General features: G+C 43.2%; 1 protein-coding gene across 17 annotated transcripts in view; it reads right to left on the bottom strand.

Moving 5' to 3' along the window:
• Positions 1-25,996, bottom strand: part of NLGN4X (neuroligin 4 X-linked) — a 346,752-nt gene that overhangs the window by 300,502 nt on the left and 20,254 nt on the right. For 8 of the 17 annotated variants that reach the window (XM_060292229.1, XM_060292227.1, XM_030837303.2 and 5 more), the window contains 2 exons: positions 10,792-10,960; positions 7,208-7,294 (listed from right to left, as the gene is read on the bottom strand). The exons of 1 other annotated variant lie outside the window; for it this stretch is intronic. The gene's annotated coding sequence lies outside the window, so the exon portion shown is untranslated. The remainder of the gene's footprint in view (positions 1-7,207; positions 7,295-10,791; positions 10,961-25,996) is intronic. 8 more of the 17 variants (XM_030837304.2, XM_030837308.2, XM_060292236.1 and 5 more) reach the window with 1 other exon arrangement.

Raw genomic sequence — 25,996 nt, forward strand, 5'->3', positions numbered from 1 at the left:
GCTTTACAGTGGTCTCCCTAAGTCCTGAAACATCACATCATTTTGATGTTTCTTTCCAAAGCAGTTTAGCCATTTCAACTTGAAAAAGAATGATTCCAATTTATCCTGAAGATAGAAGATCAATTCATTGATCTTCAGCTGTGCAGACACAAGACGGCGCCACTGTGGAAAATGACTTCCACTGCTGTCTCTGTACTTTGAAAGGCAATGCGATGAAATGGACTTTATCCTCAAATCACTTCAATTCTGGTCAGATATCCCTGGATCCTCACTCATCCTGTGCTGCTTCACTCCCTTCAAAAAATTTTTTAAATGGTTCACGTCACATCATTTCAGAGACGGGTTCAAAGACTTGACCACTGAAATGGTAATGATTTAAAAATATCCGAGGAGATTAAGCTACAGTAAACAACGGTCAATACTGGGATTGGTTTCAGTAAAATGCTCCAACGACAATCTGACATTTCTAAGCATAAAATAACAAATGACCATTCCATGTTCAGCCTCAATCTACCCTCATTCATGGCTTTTTGAGGAAGTACTTGGTTTAAATATTTTAAAAATATAACTTACAATATCAAAAGAATTAAATTAGTTGAGATTTTTAATTAACTATGGATTATAAAAGTCTCCATGTTAATACCAGCCACAAAAGAGACCAAAGGACCACCTGTTAGGAAATTTAAACTCCGTAGCTGATGTATTTCCCAGTTTACCCTCATGATGAATCTGCAAGTTTGGGAAGGTGAGAAATTAATCAGGACACGTATCCAGGACGCAGAGTGCTCATCGGACACCATTTGCGTATTACCTTGCCAGATTTTGTTAACCTTCTTCCCAGAACGGCATCATTTGAACAAGCCAGTCAATTACCATTAAAAGGACAATTGAAAGACTAACCATTCCCCAAGGAAGGCTTATATTCTCTAAGTAATTGAGAAGAAAATATATCAGCTAAAAATCATAGTCTATTTCGAAGACTTAATTACAGATAAGTCAATGCTAAATAATTTATGTTCTTCCATGCATATTAACCAGACCAGAACAAATAGCAGGAAAAAAAAAAAAATCTAGAATCAACACTCCACTGCTTCCAAGTTATCACCCGTAGAAAGATGTCATGAGCCACGGCATATATTTTCTTCTCCACCCAGATCCACAAAATGCAAGGAGTGAAATAACACCGATTCATCCCTGGGTGAAAAGAAGATGTCTGGTTTCCTAAAGCGTAACTAACATGGGCCGGAATGACTTTGTTTTCTCCATCTGATATGAAAGGGTCTCAGAAGGATTTTCTGCACGATGGAAAAGAGCCTCAACCACTCAGAGGCTGGGCAGCTCCGGACCAATGTGCAGGGAAAGGTCTTGCACGGGACAGGACCTTGTGTAGTTGGATAAAGCTGGCATGACGCAGGCTGAGGGCACAGGAGGGGGTAAGAGGACCAGGCCAAGGTCACTTGCCCACTTGCACTCCTCAGCCCGAGCTAGACCTTATGGCTACTGGTTTCCAGGAAGCACCTGTCCCTGTTAAACTACAGTGTGAAGCATGCTGACCTGCATTTATCCAGCATTTACTGAGAACCTTCTACATGCCTTGTGCTGTGACAGGAACAAAGAAGACTGAATTTTCTCTACTTAAATTTCCAATCGCCTGCCAAGAAAGAGCCTGGGAAGGTTCATGTAAGGGAACGGGACCATGTCTCCAGTCCCATGAGCTAACAGCTCTCATGTAGATTATGTTACATGCTGCCTCACTGAAGTCCTACGTGTTCCATGTTCCCCAATGCCCCACATCATGCTTAAATAAATATGTAGGAACACAACGGAAAATCTTATTTCAGCAGTCATCGTGGAAAGGGAAAAGAAGTAGGGCATATTAAAGGCATGTGCTTAGGCAAACGATCCTTAATCATCTACAACAAAAATATACTGTGTTAATATTTACTACAGGTCCACAGCACGCCCAAGTGTGTGACATTCAACTGCCTACCAGAGAAAGACAAAACAATTCCATTCCCTCTTGATATTAATTACCCACTTCAAGGAAGCGTGCCGAGTCAGAATTACCTGGCTTGTCAATGCTCTCTCACACACACACAGATGGAATCAGTGAACTCTCTGGTTTTAATGGTATGGAATGCACTTCATTAAAAAGTTGAGCAAGGGACTTCCCTGGTGGCACGGTGGTTAAGAATCCGCCTGCCAGTGCAGGGGACACGGGTTCAAGCCCTCGTCCGGGAAGATCCCACATGCCGCGGAGCATCTAAGCCTGTGTGCCGCAACTACTGAGCCTGTGCTCTAGAGCCCGCGAACCACAACTACTGAAGCCCACACGCCACAACTACTGAAGCCTGCGCGCCTAGAGCCCGTACTCCACGACAAGAGAAGCCACCACAGTGAGAAGCCCGCGCACCGCAACGAAGACCAAACACAGCCAAAAATAAATAAATAAAATAAATATTTATTAAAAAAAAAAGTTGAGTGAAGCAAAGTTTAAAAAATCACAATAATTGCTTGTGCTTAAGCAAGCATTCCCTTCCTCTAGATCACGAAACACATGAACAAAGGCATGGCAAAACCAGTCAAGATGGTTCCCCATGGTCAAGGGCCTAATTATGAACCTCAGCCTAAAGGATCGGAGAGCCATGCGAAGCTATCACTACAACAGCCAGAGGCGACCCACGCTAATCAGTGTGGCTGCGCCACGTACGCTTTCTTGTGGATGGCCCTGGGTTCTCCCCCTGGTGCATACACAGTCGGTTCACATGTAAACTTCCAGGGAGCTCCCAGACCCCAGGGACGCATGCAGATGCGTCAGATTCCTGATTCCAAACACCTGCTGTACGAGATGGTAGCGGTGCATTCACAGAACTCCTAACATGAAAGCAGGTATCTACAGTATTGATAATGTGTTATATGTTAATATTTGTTAGCAATTTGCAGATCCAAAATAATCACCGTGAACTACCCTCCTGACTCCCCGGAGAATCCGATCGTGGCCTTGAGCACGGATCAGCAAACTCACTGTAAAGGGTCAAGGGACGTAAAGGGTCAAGTGATGGCCAGGCCGTCTCTACTGCAGCCATTCAATTCCGGCACTGTCGTATACAAGGCGCTACTCCTAAAAACGGAGTCACCCACAGGCCACAGCTGGCTCACCTTAGCCTAGGTCATGTTCCACGGTCACGTACTCAAGACTGAGTTTATTGATCGCCTCCAAAAGCCAAACAAAATTAGCTTATGCATAAAAAAAAACTTATAGAGACTTCCCCGGCGGTCCAACGGTTAAGGCTCCACGCTTGCACTGCAGGGGGTGAGGGTTTGATTCCTAATGGGGCAACTAAGAACCAGCATGCCACATGGCATGGCCAAAAAAAAAAAAAAAAAAATTATAAATAGTGTAAGATGATCTCTTTAATAATACATTTGCCCCTTTTTTCCAGTCTAACATATACCTTTTCGGCAGAAAGGAAGCCTTAAACTAGGAAAAAAATAGGCAGTGTAGTATTGGTACGAGGTAATATTACGGGTTTGGATAATAGTTAAGAAGAAAAGGATCAAGGAGGCCCCCAAATAATTTCTATTTATATTAGTTTATTGTTATATTTGTAAAATATTTATATTATACATAATTATATATTACCTATATTATATTTATATATATATATATTTTTTTTTGCGGTACGCGGGCCTCTCACTGTTGTGGTCTCTCCCGTTGCGGAGCACAGGCTCCGGACGTGCAGGCTCAGCGGCCATGGCTCACGGGCCCAGCCGCTCCGCGGCATGTGGGATCCTCCCGGACCGGGGCACGAACCCGTGTCCCCTGCATCGGCAGGCGGACTCTCAACCACTGCACCACCAGGGAAGCCCTATACTATTTAACATTATTATTTTTAGCATTGTATTTAAGTCTATAACTCAGTTACTATACCAAATTGATTTACATAACTAATCTGTGTCCCTCAGAATCACAAAATGTTTTAATAAAAGATTCATTTGGACAATGTGTGTCCAGAACTAAGTAGCATATAAACAAACTACCTCAATGTTCGAACGTATTAGCCCCTAGCATAACCCTGAATGTCAGGATCTTCAATAGACTAGCAAATTCAGTCCAAACATGAAATGCCAAACATCCTAATTCTGGTTCATCCCTCGATCCCTTCACTTAGAAATGAAAATCATGGTTTCAGGAGTGCCTTGAAAGGCATTGTTCTTGGTTGTCAGTTTCGAACTGAACTAAGCCATCTTTGGGAAAAAATTAAGGAATGTCTAACAACAGTTCACCAATAGCATCCCCGATGACCACGAAAATCCATGGCAAAGCATTTCCTTTAACAGGGTTACAAAACCAGAAAGGGTTCAGTCAGCGGCGTATGCAAAATTAGATCCAACGGGCATAAGTTGAAACGTTCAAGTATTCAGTAGGCTTAATGAATTCTTTCTGCTTCCTAGACAGAAGTTTTTCTTCATTTATAACCACAAATTCTCCAAAGTGAAAAGGGAATAAATACATACATCTCTATTATTTAAACATGTCAGAAGCCTGACCATCGAAAACATGCTCATGAGCAGCAAACCTGGATGACAACAGAAATGCCCTGATTCACAGGTCTTTGTGTTTCCCCACTAAACCCTGTACCCCTTGTAAATGACAATCAGTCCAGTTAAAGAGTCACAGAGGGCCAGAAAAAGAAACGAAATTGAGTTATTTGTAGTGAGGCGGATGGACCTAGAGTCTGTCATACAGAGTGAAGTAAGTCAGAAAGAGAAAGACAAATACCGTATGCTAACACATATATATGGAATTTAAGAAAAAAAATGTCATGAAGAACCTAGGGTTAAGACGGGAATAAAGACACAGACCTACTAGAGAATGGACTTGAGGATATGGGGAGGGGGAAGGGTGAGCTGTGACAAAGCGAGAGAGAGGCATGGACATATATACACTACCAAACGTAAGGTAGATAGCTAGTGGGAAGCAGCCGCATAGCACAGGGAGATCAGCTCGGTGCTTTGTGTCCACCTAGAAGGGTGGGATAGGGAGGGTGGGAGGGAGATGCAAGAGGGAGGGGATATGGGGATATATGTATATGTATACCGGATTCACTTCGTTATAAAGCAGAAACTAACACACCATTGTAAAGCAATCATACTCCAATAAAGATGTAAAAAAAAAAAAAAGAACCTAGGGGTAAGACAGGAATAAAGACACAGACCTCCTAGAGAATGGACCTGAGGATATGGGGAGCGGGAAAAATAAAAAAAATAGAGTCACAGAGATTTTAGTTGTCACTTGGGGTCTTGAGGTTTCTGGGAAAGGAAAACTCAAAGTTCTGTCTTTACTTTTTCAGCCAAGCCATCCTTAGGAGACAATACAGTTCCAAATAGCATCACCGCTCATGAAGCCCAGCCCAGAACTGGCGCTCCAAAGGGCTGCCCTTACCAGAGACGCAGTCAGACTCTAGCAGAAACGCACAGCTGGATAAACACCCAGTGCTTTCAAATGCAGAGTATGGACACCAAGGGTGGGAAAGCGGGGAGGGGGGTGCTGGTGGGATGAATTGGGAGGTTGGGATTGACATATATACGCTAATATGTATAAAACAGATAACTAATGAGAACCTGCTGTATAAAAACTAAATTAATAAAATAAAAAAAAAAACCCAATAAGGAGTCTTCCCCAGTTCATAAGTTCTCATTTCCTTCCCCCTGTGGTGTGCTTTATATCACGTTCCCTTCGGGTTTCATAATCCAAGCTGTCATGTTCGGAGCTGTGCTGTCTACAGCTCTGAGTCTGATGTCAGACACATTATGACCACTTCTCCTCAGAACCAGGATCGACTGGTTACATTAAACTGACTGCTCCTTGCACGGCAGCTCCTGAAATGGTTACAATCGAGGCTGCATAGTAGGCTTGTTGCTCGAAAGGCTGGTGGTGCGACAAGGAAGACAAATACTTGGGCAACTTCATGCCTTGGTTATATATTAATGCTCCTCCAGATTGAAAAAAGAAAACGACAATGAAAAAACAAAAAGGGGGTTTCGAAATTCAGAAGACAAAGGGATTTACATAATGTGCTCTTACGGATTGTTGAACTGTATATCCTCATCTGTTTCATCTTCCAAATTTGCATGTTAACCACAGAAAGGGGGACAGTAGTAGTCTTTCTTTATTCATTACAAATTACCTTTGGGGAAAAAAAACCTAGCACTTTTTTAATAGCAGGAAATAGGAAAAGGAGTTTGGAGATCTAGTTTTTAGAAATAGGAGTTCAATGAAGGACGTGACCTTGACAATCTTTTAGAATCCAGGAAAGGTGCAGAAGTTTGTCACAGCGTAAGAATAGGGAAATTAGGTGGTTAACTGTAAAGAGATACTCAAAAGCCACTGGTGGTCTAAATTCCGAAAAATGTTTAGAAGTTACGGCACTCAGAATGGTAAGAAAGTAGGTAAACAGCAAGTATTTAATCCATGCAATCATATAAACGGCTCAGCAGGGCTTGAATTGACAGCTGAGCCATGAAAAGTCTTAACCGTTTACTTGAAATATATTAAAACACATCCTTTCTGAAATTTAAATGGGGGGAAAGGGTCCCAATTTTGACTTGTAAAATACCTTCATTAACGTATGCTCACAAGCATAGATCGTCAAAGTATTCTACCCATTTCCCCTTCCTTGGGCTGTGCTCTATTTCTGGCTTTCAGAGAAAGAGAAGGATCCCGTGGCCTCAGTGGGCCCACAGCCTGCATTAGAAGCACGTCTGATATTTTGGGTCGCACTCTTCAGGGGCTACACACAAAAGCGATAAAATGAAATGCTGAGGCCATTCAAAGGCCCCAGTGGCTTGAGATGCTTACTGTAGAAGAAAGTGGGTTTTCAGTGGCCAGTAGGGATGAGGGTGAATTTCAGAAGGAGGGCTGACTTTCTTGTCTCATCAATGAGATATACTCTGCACTGTGGCTATTTGGAGAAACAAATAATTCTTATTCTAAATTCACAAAGCATGCCAGTACGTATACTCCCAATGAGCTTGAAATCTCTGCTTTGTACTTCGGTGAATTTCAAATAGATTATTTTTAAAAAGAGAACAATTTTTACCACCAAAGGAATCTGAAAGCACTGCCAGGTTTGAATTAACCAGGCTGTAAACGCATCCACGAAATAAGCCAGCGGAGACCAATGATTATGTTTTTCATACTTACCATGACACTGTCTTTCTAAGAAGATGCTCTTAAAAATGCCACCGTGAAAATCCACTTGATTTCTTTTCCATCTCAGCACATTTTTCCCTGTAAAAATAAAACAGAGAGAGAAAGACAGAGACAGAGAGAGAGACAGACAGACAGAGAGACAGAGAGAGAGACAGAGAGAGAGAAATACACTCAGTTAAAGAGCTGGCGCCATTGTTTCAAAACCCTTGTAACATTCCTTCTAAGCTTTCTTTTGGGTAATTATAAAAACTAGCTAGTAGTGTCATAAAGTAATTCTTAACTGATTCCCTAACAATCCAAGCAACTAGTCAAGAAAGGGCACCGACACAGTTATGGCAAACTGTAGATTCTATACCCAACCAGTTGAGTCCACAGGCAATTAGAGAATTCAGAATAAAGTGAGACAGCTGGAGGTCGCCAATCTACGTCTCACCTGCTTTCACCTGGCCACCATTAACTTTTCGTCCAAGATGAATAATCAGTTTAGTCCGTGTCTACGTTCGATGTAGTTTATTTAAATTAAGAATTTAAAATCCCGGCACAATTTAATTTGCAAAAGCTGCTCACTGTGTTAGATGGCGTTTGTTTGCAAGAACTCATCCTCAGCCTGCAGAGATTTTTTTTTCCCCCCTTACAGCAGTGGGTCAGACGGGCAAGAGCCACGCTGCCTCGTTCTCTCGGCTCTCATCCGACAGAACGAGGCTCTAACTGACCAGTACTCATATTAGTACCAAGCACGTAAAGTCTTTGGGTTTCATAGCTAATGAGTCAGCCCCTTATTAAGTTGTAGGAAGGTAGGGTCATAGTCTGATTATGGTTTTGATAGAACATGTAGTTACTATTTCATAAATACTGTGTTTTAAAAAATTTTTATTGGTGTGTATAGTTGCTTTACAATGTTGCGTTAGTTTCTGCTGTACAGCAAAGTGAATCAGCTATACGTATACCTCTATGCCCTCTCTTTTAGATTTCCTTCCCATTTAGGTCACCACAGAGCACTGAGTAGAGTTCCCTGTGCTATACAGTAAATATTGTTGGTTAAAATATATTTGTGGAAATGACTTCACACGCACCCACAATCTTAATTGCATTCATTGTTCCTGACCCTTCTACAGCCGCGCAGGGTACGTAGCATAGCATGTATTTTGCATTTAGTAAAACTGATATTCAGACGTTAGCTCACACGACACGTTGAAGCCATAAGGCAGAGTCAGACCTACGTCTATCCTGCGTTCAAAGACCACACGCTTTTCACAGAATCAAGCCGCCTCCTCGTCCAAATAGAATAGGAATTGTTATAACAGGTAACATGTATATGGTGTGTCAACCTTTAACATACCGTTTTATACGTGGACTCTCTGCTTATTTATTGATTTATTTGGCTACACGGCATGGCTTGCGGGATCGTAGTTCCCGGACCAAGGATGGCCCCCGGGGCCCCCAGCAGTGAAAGCGCTAAGTCCTAACCACTGGACCGCCAGGTAATTCCCATACAGACCCTTTTTAATCTTCTCAGTGAGCACGAGAGGGAGCGTTATCTCCATTGCTTTAAAAAAGCGAAATCCGGGAGGTATTAGCGAACTGGCCAGGACCACAGAGCTCTCAAGAGTGGGGTAGGGCTCAAAGCAGGTAGTTCGGCCATCAGCCCACATCGTCTCAGGTGGAGCCACTAATATCCTTTCTCTTCCCCACGCTCAGTCCCCACGCTGTGGGAATCTACACCTGACGCAGTTTCATCAGGGACAAAAAGGTTATTTGGTATCAGGACCAAAGACAGCCTCACTGCATGAGTGATGCATACAGCAAACACGTAAATTAGCTATTCTAACACTGCATGATTAATATCCCAACTTCGAAATTGGCTCTGTTTCTGTTTCACTTGATCAGAGGTCATATTTGGTTCACACCCACAGGTAATTGTCAAATTCACAGCTGCAAAGTTAACTAGGTGTGTCTCAGGAGAGGTCTACAGAAATTAGCGAGTTATGTCTGGTAGATGACTCTTTCCTGCCTTGGGATAGTGTTGAGAAACATGTATTTGAATTATTATCTTAGGGTGAGTTTTCCTTTGCCTCTTGGCTTGCTGGATTTCGTGTATGTGGTTTTTAGGTGCACAAGGGAGAGAGAAACATTCAGTAACTAGTATGTGCATGAGTTTCCCTTTTTTTTTTTTTTTTTTTTGCAAATCTGATACTGATGGAACAAAATATTCACATCCTGTAGGGTTTAATTCACACGTCAGGAATGATTCCATCCACCCTGCTTGCCTATCTCACCAACTCCACTTCTCTTACTGGGCCCTGGTCACTACCATCAACCCAGATTCCATAACCCAGCAGGACCCTAGGGGCCCTTCCCGGGACAGAGACCCCTCCCCCACATCTCCTGCTGCAGCTCCTCTCTGAAGTGCCTAGTGTATCTCATGCCTATTTCCTGAGTTTTTTCAGATGCTAAAAACCACCACATGGAAGAAATTAACTATCTGATGACCACTAGCACACAGCCCCCAGACCAACCGGCGCCCCTGTGACACTGCCCTGTGACCTCATCATCAACTAGTCGGAGAACTGTGTATGAGCTGAACACACACACCCTGGGATGCCCCTCCCTCACCGGGCCTTTAAAAATGGGTTGCTAAAAGTTGTGGGTTTTTTGGAGACAAGCCACCTGGCTCCTTTCATGGCCCTGCAGTAAACCCCTGTCTGCTCCAAACTCCGAAGTTTCGGTTTGTTTGGCCTCACTGTGCATAGGGCAGACGAATCTGTGTTCGGTAACAATTCTACTATTTTTCCTGCTATGCAAGGCGAAATACATTCTAATTTTTTTTTTATTATTATTGTTTCTTCTCAAAGCCCCACATGTGTGAATTTACAACATAACATTCTCCCAGACGGCTTTTGGTAGCAGCAACCTCCAAACACCAAAGGGTCAGAGAAGGGCAATGACCATTTATTACGCCCGCCTATTACGGCATTTTGCTGTTCATGACTCTGTTATCTAAGCAGAATGCTGATCGCTAACACTGACCTATGTTCAAGTAATCACGTGTTCATTTTTCTCATTTGTTTTCTGCTACATGATTCATGGGGGTCCATGAGGTAATAATAAGCTTTGCTTCATGTATCGGAAGCTAAGTTATAAGATAGAGTCCTGTGGCTAATAAGATATTTCAAAGGTTAAAGGCTCAGTTCTCTAGATTAAAACACTATTGATGTTACCAGTAAATTTGGGCTGGATGACCTACTACAGAAGTCCTGAAGACAGCTAAATATGATGACAGATAGCTGATTATTCGGAACTTAATAAGAAATTACATTTTATGATTTGTCTTCATGTGAAACTACACCCTACCGTATACAGACCATTTGTGAAGACTTACGCTATACTTAGTATGTTATTGACTCATCTATAAAAGCTTCTTGTAAAAACAAATATTGCCTGAGATGACAGATATTACTCAAGGCAAACCAATATTTATGAGTTACCAATATATTAGCAAGCATTACCATAGATATCCTATGTCATTTTATTGGAATTTTACCATACAGAGAATACACTAGTCAAAGCATACAGACCTTTGGCGGAATATCGGACGTAGAAGCTAAGAATGATCTATTCCACGCTACGACAATGTTTCAAAGAAGCCTCTCCATATAAGTTCACCTTTACAACTAAAGACTTGGGGTTTCATAGAGACACTCACAGCCATTCCAATTCGCCCTGGGTAGGAGGTCAAACAGATACCTAGAACATAAGGTGAAAGTGTATAAATATTTTCATAAAGGAGGACACTGACGGAGTTAGGACTCTTCAATAGGTTACGAATATGATTTTATTCTCTGGTACCTAAATAATGTACAGTAAACTCTGTCTAGAAATCCTAAGATATTTCACTTCGCGAATGTGCGTTGAACACAGGCTGTGCACAAGGTATGAGGATAGAAAAGAAGTTCCAGAGATGAATGTGGCACAGTCCTTGTTCTCAAGGAGCTTGCGGTCTCCTGGCGGAAAACGTCATCAAGGCGAGGACTTAGATATAATTGCAGGAGCTCCGGTATCCAGAGATAAAGGAATAGAGAGGGCCATGGTCAGAAGAGGTAGCAGCTCTGGGAAACTCTTAGCATATGGCATGGAAGATGGCTTTGAAGGAGGAGAGAGAGGAGGCTCACGTTTGTCATGGGGAAAGAAGGAGATGGTAGCTACACTAGACTCTCCAGGGTCCTCACGAAGTCTGTGCCAGGATTACACCTAAGGGGTCCCAAGGTTTCGACAGCACTCATGACCAGGGTCTGCATCTAGCCCTGCACACACATACACGAAAATCTAAACTTCTTTTTAAAACCTAAAGATATTTCAGAGGTATTTTAACTTAAAAAAAAAAATAAAACTACTATCATTCATCATTTATTTAGTTGTCTTTTGAGTCACAATGACCTGCTAAGTTTCTAAAAGAAAAATGGGAGAAATAAGTTTAATTTTGATAGACGTTCTTGAGTAGCTAAAAAAATAAAATAAAATGCATGCTCAGATGGGAAGAGGACTTATCGGTAGGTTTTTAGCAGGGTTGTCCTGGATATGTCTAGTTGTATATATAAATGTTCCAATTAACATAAATCACTTGAACTTGCACCCAAATTTATCTAACCCAGACTTTATCATTCTCTCAAACAGAACAATCTTCCAAACCACATTCATTTTTGAAAAGATGCATATTTAATAAAACATCTGTTTTCTGTCTTGGATTTGCTCCCAATTTTATGCAATGCTCAAATTGTTTAATTTTTAGCATTAGGAAAATCCGGGGGGTGGAGAGAAACAGAGAAAAATTTTCCTGAGAAGTTAAAGTGAGTAACTGAAAATACAGATAATCAACTTTACACAGTTCTACTCCTCCCGAATCACCCCAGAATTCGGATGAACTCTCAAGAAATTCATTTCCTGTCCACGTTTCTAATTTTGATGCAAATCTTTACAACAAAATTAAAAAGTACTAATGTCATCATCCAGTGAACAGTGGAAACAAACAGCGCCACAGAGTATATTTACAGCTTTCGTGTAAGACTTAACTAGTCAAGGTCCAAAATCCTGAACATTCCTAAAATGTATGCCTCGAAATTTTCTAGGCATGTACTAGAATAGGAAGCTTTTCTATGACACTGTCTTTAAAAGAAAAAAATACAGAAAAAAAATGTGTACAAATTCTAGGGATGTGGATACTGGCAAAGATTTTAAAAGATAAATAGGCATTTAGAAACAAATCACGTACGTACGTTGAACGACCCATATGTTTCAGTAAATCATGCTAGCCTATAACCAACCTGAACCATCAAGGAAGAGCCCATCTTCCCGTAGATGAAAGACCAGCTCCTCCGACCACAAACTGATTCAATAATCAAAGGTGTTCTCTCAGTCTCTCTGCCTTGGCTACATGTCTCAAAAAACTGTGATGCCTCGGGTGCTAACACTTGCTAACACGCAAGATTTGATATTCTCATTCCCTCAATGAATATTTATAGACTGCCTCACAACTGCTCATTTCTTCAATACCCAATGAATACCCCATCTAGGCTGGACTCACGAAACACACATTTTAAGGAAAAGCCGAAAAACATTTAAACACACACCACGCGTGGTCAAAAAGGAAAAATGCAGTCGAGTGTGGGTGAGCACAGAGAAGGAAGTAAACAGCAGATGAAATATGAAAAGGACAGAGCATGCAGCCCACTCGGAGTGGGAAGAGGGCAGGGGGAGTGGCACAGGCCGTGTCCTAATTCACTTAGTTGGAAACCGAAAGACAACTGGTAGACCAGCAGCGCAGTCATCAGAGAACACTGCAGGGTGGAGCTTGCAGGTAGGTAGGAAGCTCATTCTGTGCAAAGGCAAACAGGTCACTGAAAGGAATCTGGAGTGAATGCTAAGCATAATACGAAGCCATTCCTTGTGAAATATTTCAGGCTGACAAGGAGGAACATAAGGTCAAAGATAAATGATCTGAAAAGCCTGCCCCTAGTGGCTGTGTGCCTCTATTTTAAGGCACATTCGATGCTTCATTAACTTATTTTGCAAACATCTCTAGAGGCAGGTACTCTCGTATAACCCTCTTAACAGAGGAGAAAACAGAAACGTGAAAATATCAGCTACTGCAATTCACACAGCTAGGAAGTATCAGGTGGTCTGGCTCCTCTGGTGGAAACTGGTGAGTACCAGAGAGGACTGCCAATAATGCATGTCAAAGTGAGTGAGTGGAGGGCTTCCCAGATGGCGCGGTGGTTGAGAGTCCGCCTGCCGATGCAGGGGACACGGGTTCGTGCCCCAGTCCGGGAGGATCCCACGTGCCGCGGAGCGGCTGGGCCCGTGGGCCATGGCCGCTGAGCCTGCGCGTCCGGAGGCTGAGCTCCGCCACGGGAGAGGCCACAATGGTGAGAGGCCCGTGCACCGCAAAAAAAAAAAAAAAAAAAAGTGAGTGAGTGGAACAGAATCGTGGCCCCATGTGATAGACAAAGGGTGGTTATGTGTGAAATAGTGGAAAATATACGTACAAGTCCTGCCCCCTGTTCTAGCACGGAGCTCCTAAGACCCTTGTAATTTCCCAAGTGACAAGAACACTAGCAGCATCTTTTGTTCTACTATTTGGTCTTTGCCTCTGGTTCCTGACTCAGAGCTCCTAAGTCCCTTGGAATTTCCTGGGCGATAGGAGTGTGTTTTGTTCTAATGAGATGACTCCTGGTGGGGTCCTGGGTGGCTTCAGGATGGGGGCTGAGCACCACAGAGTCCAAGCCATAGTGTGAAGCCTGGAACTTTCGGCCTCACCGTCCACACTCTGGACAGGGAGATGGGCTGCAGGCTGAGTCCATGATCGGTAAAGCCCACGTGACGAAGCGTCCATGAAAATCCCCAGAGTTCAGGGTGCTTCCTAGTTGGGGAACACATCCCCACGCGGAGAGGCTGGTGCACCCCAACTCCGCGGGGACAGGAGCTCCTGCCATCAGGCTCCTTCCACAGCTGGCTTTCTGGATCTCTTCATCTGGCCGTTCATCTGTATCCTGTGTCCTAGCCTTTATTATGAAATAACCGGGAAAGCGTTAAGGAAACGTTTCCCTGAGTGCCGTGAACTGTTCCAGCGAATGATGGAATCCAAGGAGGAAGTTCTGAGACTCTCCAATGTACAGCCAAGTGAGAGGAAAGTTGTGGGTAAGCTGGGGACCCACTGCCTGCCCTTGGCTTCTGAAGTGTGGGGAGTGGGGGGCCATCCTGTGAGTCCTTCATCTGTGGAGTCTGTACGAACTCCATATTAGCGTCAGACTGAACTGAATCACAGGACACCCAGCTGGTGTCACAGAGAAGAGCTTGGTGTGCGGGGACCCGTGGGGGAGGGGGGAACACCACACACATCTGTTGTCAGAAGTATTGTCGACTCTATGAGGAAAAGAATCACAGGAGAGTTTTTCCCAAGCAGTATGGGAGAGGGGAATACAAGAGCAAAAGGTAGAGACGTGGCGGTCTCCGGGGCGGAAGGCACTGTTAACCAGGAGTAGGTACAAACCTATGCAGGATGGTCTGGAAGCTGGAACTTAAGGAGCAACGTGAACTGAAGAACTCAGAAAAGCTAAGTAAAGGAATGGAGAGGCAGGAGAAGAAAGCCAGAGAGGAGAGTTTTGGAATGCACGGAAGGATGAAGTCCCTTAGCAGAGGGTCAATGAACACCTCAGAGGCTACAGAGAAACTCCAAGGAGGAAGAGGGCTTTGTTGAGTGGTCAGCCCCTCCAGAGGGCAACTGATGGGGTCCAGGTGTGCTGTCTGAAAAGAAAGCAGAAGGGATGTGAGGGTAAATAAAGAAATGTTTCTTCTTAAGAGTCCCTTCAGGGCATATGTGTCAGGGCACCAACAGGATTTTGGAAAGACGATTAGAGCCGCTGAGAAGGTCTTGATAATGAAAATGTCAGACCAGTTTCAAAAGGAAAAGACTATCAAGAGAATAGGTAGGATTAGGGACTTTCCTGGGGGTCCAGTGGTTGACTCTGCACTTCCACTGCAGGGGGCGTGGGTTCGATCCCCGGTCAGGGAACTAAGATCCCATGTGCCGCAGAGCGTGGCCAAAAAAAAAAAAGAAAAAGAAAAAGAGAGAGGGAGAGAATAGGTAGGATTAAAAAATGATCATCTGGGACTTCCCTGGTGGCACAGTGGTTAAGAATCCGCCTGCCAATGCACAGGACATGGGTTCGAGCCCTGGTGCAGGAAGATCTCACACGGCCCGGAGCAACTAAGCCCGTGAGCCACAACTACTGAGCCTACGCTCTAGAGCCTGTAGGCTACAATGACTGAGCCCGCGCACCTAGAGCCCGTGCTCCGCAACAAGAGAAGCCACCGCAATGAGAAGCCCGCACACCGCAACGAACAGTAGCCCCCGCTCGCTGCAACTAGAGAAAGCCCGTGTGCAGCAACGAAGACCCAACGCAGCCAAAAATAAATAAATAAATTTATTTAAAATAAATAAATAATGATTATCTTTTACAGTCTATCCATTTCATTCTAATCACCAAAAAACAGCACGTTCCCCATCAGTGTCATCGACATGAGGATATTGCATCTGACAACGATGAGCTCCTCCTTGGCTTCGAGCCTTCTCTCTTCCCTTTGTTAAAGTACCTAAAATATCACCCCAACTTCCGACAGTTACTTCCTTGGCTTGTTCTCTGTCCAACAGGAGGCCAGGTCCCGCCAATACCATATTCCCAGCGCCTCTGAGGAATGTGAAAGCTTCTCCGTTTCCGCAGTCTCTGCCATCATTCCATCTTAATGTACATTATTAGCCTGATGTCTTCAATGTCTACCTACACTGCTCCCTGCCTCAATCATATTCACCAGCACCAAGGTGGCGTTCCGTAAATGATTCCACGCTGCTGAAGCCCTGACAGGGCTCTCCACAGCCTACAGAAGAACATCCATTGGCTTGACCATTGGGTTCCACCACCTACAATGCTCTGATTTCACTTTGTCTGTACCCAACAACAGGCACTTGAAAGCGCGCTCAGCCCATCCCTTCACTCAACACTTGCTGCGTCCACGTGTTCACCCACTGTCCCCTTTGCCCTTCTGAAAAACTCCTCTCCATCCTCTGAGATGCAGCTCACAAGCTGTCTCCTTTGGAAAAGCGTTGGTGCTAGCCTAGCTCCCAAGGTGTATCAACACCCTCCCTTTGACCCCTTCCCCAATGTACCTGGTCTGGACTGTGTGACCGGTAGCATGCGGCAGAAGGGATAATGTGTCTCTTCCAAGCTCAAGGTATCAAAGACTACGGCGGGTCCTAGGATTCCTCTCAGCCACTCCGTCTTACCCTCCCTTCTCTCACTGCCCAGAAAGCCACTGCCAATGCTGTGTGAGCAGCCCTAAGGTGAGGTCCACAGGACAGCTAACTGAAGCCCTCTGCTGATGGTCACACACGTGAGGCTCTCTTATGCCTTCAAAGAACTGCATCCCTGGTCCACAAGCGGACAGCAGCATCCTGAGAGGCCCTGCATCAGAACCACCCAGCTATGAAGCTGTTGAATCCCTGACTTACAGAAAATGTATGAGATAAGACACACTGGCAGTCTGGGGTCATTCTTCAAGCGGCCACAGGCAAATACGGAACTGTCCTACGTGACACCAGTTCTCTAGTGGAAAATAAGATTCTATACTCGCAAGGTCTGTGTGTTTTCCCTTCTCACGGCATGTAGGATGTGCCTGCCTTGTGGTGTAGGTGTTTTCAAGGATTATTTTGTCTTCTCTACTAAGAATGTGATCTCGCTGGGGTCAGGTCAGGGGTTGAATTTTATCAGTGTTTCTATGTTCTCTGGTATCTAGCACAGTGACCTTCTCCAAATAAGATGTGAACACATGGCTATCAAATGAATGAATGGATGGATGAATGAATGGTGAGAAATGAAAGGTGAGAAACTCTATTCAGTTTCTCACTCTCTGAAGGAGGAAGAGCTCCACACAGCCCAGAATGACCAGAACTTTAAGACAGAAAGTGCTCTCGGGTCCCTGAAACGGGAAACAATCACTGTCTTCAAGTTCCTCTGCTGTATTGAATTACGAGCCAAGCATTTGGAGGCCACGGAGGAATAAATAACGTCTAGCCTCTGATGAGGCTTTATGGTGGTCATTATTAATCCTTACACCCCTCACGGTCCACAGCACATGGCAGACGTCCAATAAATATGCGTGGGCTTGAACGGTCCGGGGACCTGAGAACGTAAAGATAACCTGTAAATCCAGAGCGAGCCTGAATGCCAAAAGCCAACGAGGAGACCCAGAGATTTGAATGCCACCTTCCGAACAGGAAAGACCAACGTGGGAGGTGGCCGTCAAAAATCAAACAGGATGTCTGTGGACACGCAACCCGAAAGGACTGGAAGGCAGCGGTCCTCACCGTGTGACCCCTGCACCAGCAGCCCAAGTTCACGTGGGAACATATTGGGTCCCACCTTTGATCTGGCGACTCGGAAACTCAGATGCGTGGATCGCAGGGGTCTGTGTTCAAGAAGCCCCCCAGGGGCTACTGGTGCTGAATTTGGAGAAACCCTGCGTTCCATCATCTGCTCCAAAGGCAATAAAGATTTAAGACTTGGAGGCTTCTTCCAGGAATAATCTGAAATCAGATTAGAAAATGGATGGGAATTGATCCCCAGGCCACGGACCTGAGGACACAGCAATCAGGCAAAACCAGGAGGCCAGAAGCCAACTCTTTCATCCACATCACTTAGGTTTTTTCAGCACCTGCTCTGAACCCTACCTGCTTCCGTCCCTCAAGTCTTCCCCTCTCCCACCATCCCTTCAAGACCCTCCCAGTTGGTGGTCTCAGTTCCTTCCGAAGACGTCCCGTGAACCAGACCTAAGGCAGCATCCCCCACCAGGGACCTTCCCGTTCTCCTGGCTCTGTACACACTGACTTTGCTACCTTCATTAAAGGAATGATGTCACCTGCACGTATGTCATCACCTGAGAAGCGTCATGCTCCTCCAACAGACCACGTTATCCGTGACGGAGCTGGTGTCTCCCTCTTACCTACCGACCACCACGGAAAGTCCAGAGCCTGCCAGGCGTCAGACACTCAGTGCCCCGGGTATTAAACATTCGATCGTGCTTCTAAAGGTTCTGACATTCATGCCGACTGGGAGGTTTTTAAAGCTCCCGTCCAGCCACTTTATAAAGGTCAAGAAATACCTCCTCGGGGAGAAGAGAAGAGAAGGCCTGAATAACTGGACAGTATGTCACGCCGTGCACACGAGCAGGGGAAAGACAAAATGCCTGCTCTCTCGCGTAACTGTTTACAAAGCAAAGCTACAAGCGGAAGATGTACTGAGGCAAACGGACGTGGGACCCTGTACTTCCCCAGCACCAGACACAGCAGAAAAAGAGGCGAAGACGAAATACGACGAATCGTACCTCCCTCCAGTTTCAGTTTTAGTGCCATTTCGATTTTCTAACGTAAGTGCCACCCTATGCTTCACGATCCAGGCTTTGGACAGGTTACGTGTCACTCAGAGGTCCATCCCTCTGAATTCGCTTTATTTTTTTTCCTTTTATTTATTTATTTGCTCTGTATTTTTTTAATTTTATTTTATTGGAGTATACCTGATTTACAATGTGTGTTACTTTCAGGGGTACAGCAAAGTGAATCAGTTATACATAGACATGTATCTATTCTTTTTCAGATTCTGTTCTCCTATAGGTTATGGCAGAGTATTGAGTAGAGTTCCCTGTGCTACACAGTAGGTCCTTATTAGTTATCTATTTTATATGGAGTAGTGTGTATATGCCAATATGCATTTGTTTTAAATGACACAATTCTGAGTTGCAAACCCCCTCCCCTCCCAGTTTGCCTCTGACGTTTCACCAGGTCACAAAGAAGTTTCCTGAGAAAACTCCCTGACGCCTGTGGGCTCGCTAATTATGGTGTAAAACGAGCTGTATTCACATCAAAAGGCTTAATTACAATGACCATGGCTCTCGATTCAGGTGGAATTCGAATGGGAAAGGACATGGAGATGGGCCCCACCCACTCACTTTACAGTTGAGGGGCAGGAACTTGTTTCCCTTCCAAGAACTGTGATTAAAAAAGGGGATCCCATGCTGTCTCAGCAGGTGTGATGCTGTGAGAGGATGCGGCAGCATCCTTAAAATCTGGATGAAATGGAGGTGATCGTGGGAGACAAGTATCCCCCCGCACCGAACCCCCCGACTGGAGGAATGTATCGGAGAGACAGGACCAGGCTGAAAATAGGCACAAAGCTGGCTGAGGGGTCTGCACTTCTCAGCTCTACCCCAACGGGCTGCGGCACTTTGGATAAATCCTACAGAGAGCTTTGCATGCTGGTGTATGAGATTCCTCAGGCTGCTGTAACTAAGGGCCACAGGCTTGATGGTTTAAAACAACAGGAATTTCTTCTGGAAGCCAGAAGTCCTGAATCAAGGTGTCCCAGGGTCTCCCGCCTTTTTGAAGGCTCCCGGGGAGGGTCCCTCCTGGTCTGCTCTAGATTCAGGTGGCTGCTGGCCATCCTTGGTGTTCCTTGGCATGTAGCTGGGTCCCTCCAGTCTCTGCTTCAGCGCTCACGTAGCCGTCTTCTCCCCCTGTGACCCTGCCTTCACTCTGGCTCCCACTACGCGTGCCTGTGTCCTCTCGCAGCAGTTTTCCCTCTTAAAAGGACCCCAGTCGTACTGGATCAGAGCCCACTTCGACGACCTCATCTTCGTTACATCTGCAAAGACTGTACTTTCAAGCTCACATTCTGAGGTCCTCAGGGTTAGCAATGCATCACATCTCTTGGAGAAACACAGTTCAACCCACCATACTGGGTTTATTTGTAAAATGAGATGGTCGGGCTCATGAATTTTTGGCTTTAGTTTCTAAGTGTTAAACCTGAAAAGAAATTCATGAACACTGCTCTAGTTCTCTCTTTCTCTCTCCTCCTCTCCTTCCCTCCCTCCCTCCCTCCCCGCACCGCACCTCCCACACATTTGGAATTGTGGAATAGGAACACTCTGATGACTGGCTGGATGTATTTACCTTCAACCAGGTACTTACTGTATTTTTTATACAAAACCCACCTTCTACACGTTTGCATGAAGCCAGAATGTGTGCTCTCTGCAGAATTCACATCCACACATGTATCCACGAGAAATGTCAGGATAACTGTCACCAGATTGCACGTGGGAACCACATACGTACAGGCATCAAAAGCTCTTTGCAATAAGTGCATAATAAATTCACTTGTCCTTGTCTCGTTGTACTTTCCTGGAGCCCAGCTTCTTCACCTCTTTCCTTGTGGAGCAGACACTTATTTTAAGTCTGTTCCATTGATTAATTTGAACATGGTAGCCATGGCATCAACATCTCAACCATATAACCCAGTCTTAAAAATGCAGACAGGGAAAAGTAAAACATTTCTATTTAGGAACTATGAAATGAATACAATGAAATACTATTCATTGTAGCAAACATAAATACTGAAGAAATGTGTAAGGAAGAAAGAACAGCCTACATCTCCACAATCTAATTTTACAGAATCAAACTCTTAGTCATTAGTTAGGGTACCTCATCCATTCTTTCAGGAACAATTATGGAGTTGATATCAGCAGTTTAAATGAAGCAAGGCATCTGAATAAAAATCGCTGTTTTTGCATAATCCTTTTATCATAAAAAATGTAGACGGTGCTCATTTATTATTGAAATTTAAAACAATAATACAAAGCAACCTATTATGCAGTCATTTATGACAAATCTTACACTGCCTTCTTTGGGGTGAGTGATATTAACTCTGAGCCTCTAATGTTAACAATACATTTCTCAAAAACACAATCTTCCATACAAATCCATCCTGTATTCACTCATAGAATATTAACTCTTCTTATGTCGAAGGATCTAATTTTAATCCATCAATGCAACAGTTCAGAAAACATAACACCATTTTCAAGGAGTCTGAAATTCTCTGCACCGAACGTTTCTACCGCTTCCACTGATGTCAATAACTTCTCAATGACGGACAGCGCTCACCAACTTGTGCTCATCTATAGAACTGCAAATCACATTCTGGGCGTCAAGGGTTCACATACTGTCTCCCCATCTACTGAGTTTTCCAACTGCAATGCGATTTTGCCCAATTTTAGATAAGCTAGCTGCATTTATCTCGGCCCTTTGCTCTGAAAGATACCTATCGAGGATTTTTCTGTTCTTGTTTTCTGTTTTTATTTGCTCGAAAGCTCTCCCTTACATAAATCAATTCCGTCTTCCTCTGTGATAAAGTGCACGATAATCACTATCCCCAAACATCACCCTCATTACAGCCGACACAATTCACAAAGTCGACTCTGTATGAGAAAAGAGCTTCCAAAATAATACGGTTACTACCTCTCATGGGGAATAGTTTGCCCAAGTGTTCTGATCACACCCAGCACACATACGGGCTAACAGAATCCCAAAGACAATGAAATTCCCTGTGTAAAAACTCATTTTACAACAGAGGTCCTTCACTCTGATGCATTTTTACCCCCAGGGGACGGATGTGTCACTGACACCTCGAGGCTTGAGGGACGCGACTAAGCATGTGACAAGGCACAGGCCAGCCACCTACAAAAACGAATTAGCCACCCCAGTATCAAGAGCACCCAGGTGCGTACATCTTTCATAAGAAAGGTGTATTCCTGCCATATCTGAGTAAATCAAATCACATTTTAAATATTACACGGCACCTACTAGATGGCAAAATTCTCTAAAGCATCCTTCTGCAATAGACTCCAATGATCTTCTACCAACGGTGGTTTAACATCCCTAATCTATGTTATGGGAACTTGGGTTTATGAAGCGTGTGCGTGTGCGCACACACACACACACACACACACAAACGTACAAATATGTGTAGGGCATATCTTGCTGTTTCTTGCAAGACCATTTTTTAGAAAGGTTGATATGTCATTCATTTTATTTTGCTCTATAAGTTAAATATCTAGTATCATTTTTCTCAAATATGCAGTCTTTTACCGAAAGGGTCTATGCCATTGCGCTAAAGGATGAAATAAACTTAGAAACAAAGAGCACAACGGTAGTTGCCAGGGGCTGGGGGGTTGAGGAAGTGGGAAGATGGTGGTCAAAAGACACAAACTTCCAGTTAGAAGATGAATTAAGTCCTGGGGTCTAACGTACGGCATGGTGTTTCTAGTTATCAATAATGTCTTAGACATTTGAAAACTGTTGAGAGTAGATCTTCAGTGTTCTCACCACAACAAAAGACGTGGTAATCATATAGCACGACCGGGGTGTTAGCTAATGCTAGGGCGGTAATTATTTTACAATATATAAGTGTATCAGACCATCACATAGTACACCTTCCACTTACGTTATGTATCAATTATATCTCAATAAAATGGTGGGGGGAATAAGGATGAAACAAACCAAGAGTGATGCGAGACCATCTTGGTCAGACACCTGCGCCTAAACTGTCTTAATCTGGGGCATAACTATGGCAGCATGAGAATGATGTCCAACTATAATTGTGTAGATTAGGTTGCTACTGCTTAGTCTTTATTTTTGTAAATGTGATACGTAACACGGACTTCAATCAAACTGACATAACTCCGTTAAGTATGAGTTGGCAAAGGGGAAAAAATTGCAGGGGTGTGTGTGTGTGTGCGCCTGTATAATGATGGAACAAAGGTTACCCTCCCCCTCTCTCCGTCTTTGCCTGTCCTCAGTACTATGGGTACCAGATTAAATGAGGTCCAGTAAGCCCAGAGGGCACACACACACACCTGGCCATATTTACACAGCTTTCCTTCTGGGGACAGCACAGCCTCACGTAAGGCAGGCTTCCTCCCTAAGGAGCTGGTAAGCTAAGACCAAGTGTTACGGAAAACACTCAGGTTCTTTTAAAAATAACTTGAGTACTCCATTTTGCTGAATCTATAACCTACTTTCATAGAGAGTAAAAAGAAAGAGCAGTCCCTTCAGGAAGAATTTGCATGAAAATGATGGAGAGGGACACAAGCTCATGAAAAGAAACTCGAAAGATAAATCAACCTACTGCGATGCACAGACCTCGGGTGAGCTAGCAAACTAGTAAAAAAAAAAAAAAATCATCTTTGACTTTTATGACTTGATGGTGATACTGAGGAATTGTTGATAATTTTAGGAGTGGTAAAGATACAACGGCTATGTGGGAAGAAATTACTTCTTTTATTTTAAAGCAATATACTGACATCGTGAGATGAATTACACAGTGCCATAATGAGAATGGGGGAAAAGGATGGGCTTAAATAGGAACGCTTAGGTTAGGCATTCATAATTGTTAAGGGTGAGTGATGGGTACATGGGATTCATTATTCCATTTCCTTTCCTTTATTTCTTGCAAGTACTTGAAATCTTCCACATTAAAAGATTCCATAAGATTTCAAGAACACACAAAAGTTTTTTCTTAAAAAAAAGACAAAAGAAAAAATGTTTACGAATCAAAACAATATACACGAATCTACAAAATAAGTAATGCCCCTTTGATGAAGAATGTGGGATTGATATAGATGGCTTTGAAAATAAGTTATAGGTGCAAAACTATATAAACCTGTCAAAAAATAAGGAAACTGCATATAAATCAATGAAGTTAGAACACTCACACCATACACAAAAATAAACTTAAAATGGCTTAAAGACTTAAATTTAAGACATGACACCATAAAACTCCCAGGAAAAAAAAAAACATAGGCACAACATTCTCTGACATAAACATAAACTGTAGCGATGTTTTCTTTGGTCAGTCTCCGAAAGCAAAATAAATAAAAGCAACAATAAACAAATGGAAACTAATCACACTTAAAAGCTTTTGCACAGCAAAGGAAACCACAGACAAAATGAAAAGGCAACCTACAGAACTGGAGAAAACATCTGCAAATGATGTGACTGACAAGAGCTTATTTTCCGAGATAAACAGCTCATACAACTCAATAACAGAAAAACAAACAACCCAATCAAAAAACGGGCAGAAGATCTAAACAGACTTTTCTCCAAAGAAGACATACAGATGGCCAACAGGCACACGAAAAGATGCTCGACATCGTTAATTATTAAAGAAACGCAAATGAAAACCACAATGAGATACCACCTCACACAGGTCAGAATGGCCTTCATCAAAAAGTGTACAAAATGCTGGAGAGGGTGTGGAGAAAAGGGAACCCACCTACACGACTGGTGGGGCTGTAAACTGGTGCAGCCACTATGGAGAACAGTATGGAGGGTCCTTAAAAAACTGAAAATACAGCTACCAAATGATCCTGCAATCTCACTCCCGGGCATATATCCGGAAGTGACATACACCCTCATTCGAAATGATACATGCACCCCAATGTTCATAGCAGCACTATTTATAATAGCCAAGACATGGCAGCAACCTAAGTGTCCATCAACAGATGAATGGATAAAGAAGATGTGGTACATATATACAATGGAATACTACTCAGCCATAAAAAAGAATAAAATTGTGCCACTTGCAGTAACGTGGACGGACCTAGAGATGATCATACTAAGTGAAGTAAGTCAGACAGAGACACACAAATATTATATGATATCACTTACACGTGGAATCTAAAAAGCTGTACAAATGAATTTACATACAAACCAGAAACAGACTCACAGACATAGAAAACAAACTTAAGAGTTACCAAAGGGGAAAGTGGGGGGACAGATAAATTAGCAGTATGGAATTAAGCAGATACAAACCACTATACGTAAAATAAACAACAAGGACCTACTATAGCACAGGGAACTATATTCAATATTTGTAATAACCTATAATGGAAAAGAAAATAAATGATTTAAGACATAACCTCCTGAGAGAATTAATCATGAAAAATAATGCTTATGAAGATTTGCACCAATCCTAAAGAGGTTTTTGCTACAATATTTTGGGAAATGTGAAGTTCAGAGTGGCACAGATATATTGGGTTGGCCAAAAAGTTCGTTTGGGTTTTTCCATATCATCTTACGGCCAACCCAATAGATATATAGTATGTGCCTAAATAAAGATATGGATAGAGATAGAAATATGGATGTAATTCAGACATAAATACAGGTAGGAACAACATGATATAAGTAACAGTCACAGACATGATATGGTTATGATATAGATTGATATAGATGATACAGATACATAGATACTGATGGAATATGCATGCATATATATACACATATATTTATACACACATACAAAGATGTACATATAGACAGATAACTAAAATATTAAAATATTCAGATAATTAAAATATTAAAATGTATGAAAAATTCTGAGAGAAATTACACAAGTTGTTTAGTGTTTAACCACTGGTTTATGGAACGAAGATTGATGTTTACATTTTTTTTCCCCCAAACTTCTATATTCCTATAACACTCTTCATCCCTTCTTCGTAAAGAAAATCACACTGTCCTTAAAATCTCCTTGCAAAGGCTACAGTGTGCTTTGATGACTTATTCATAAAATGGACCCACAGAATTCAAAAGAGAAGGCTTCTGAAGATACCCTTAAGCGATAACCACCTGTGTGCATATTAAAATTTTATATTAAAACCCACACCATAGTGTTAAGAGGATGAGATCACTTTTTAAAATATCGATCATGGTGAAAAGACGGCCACGCGCCTATGGGCATTTCGGAACCTAACCTCCACGGGGTGCCAGTGGAAATCTGGTCAGGAATATGTTCCCTCAGCTTTATGCCTTTTGACAGAAAACTATTCGGACGAGCTGTGAGAAGGCGT

Source organism: Globicephala melas, chromosome X, assembly GCF_963455315.2.
Source record: "Globicephala melas chromosome X, mGloMel1.2, whole genome shotgun sequence".
Lineage (NCBI taxonomy): Eukaryota > Metazoa > Chordata > Mammalia > Artiodactyla > Delphinidae > Globicephala > Globicephala melas.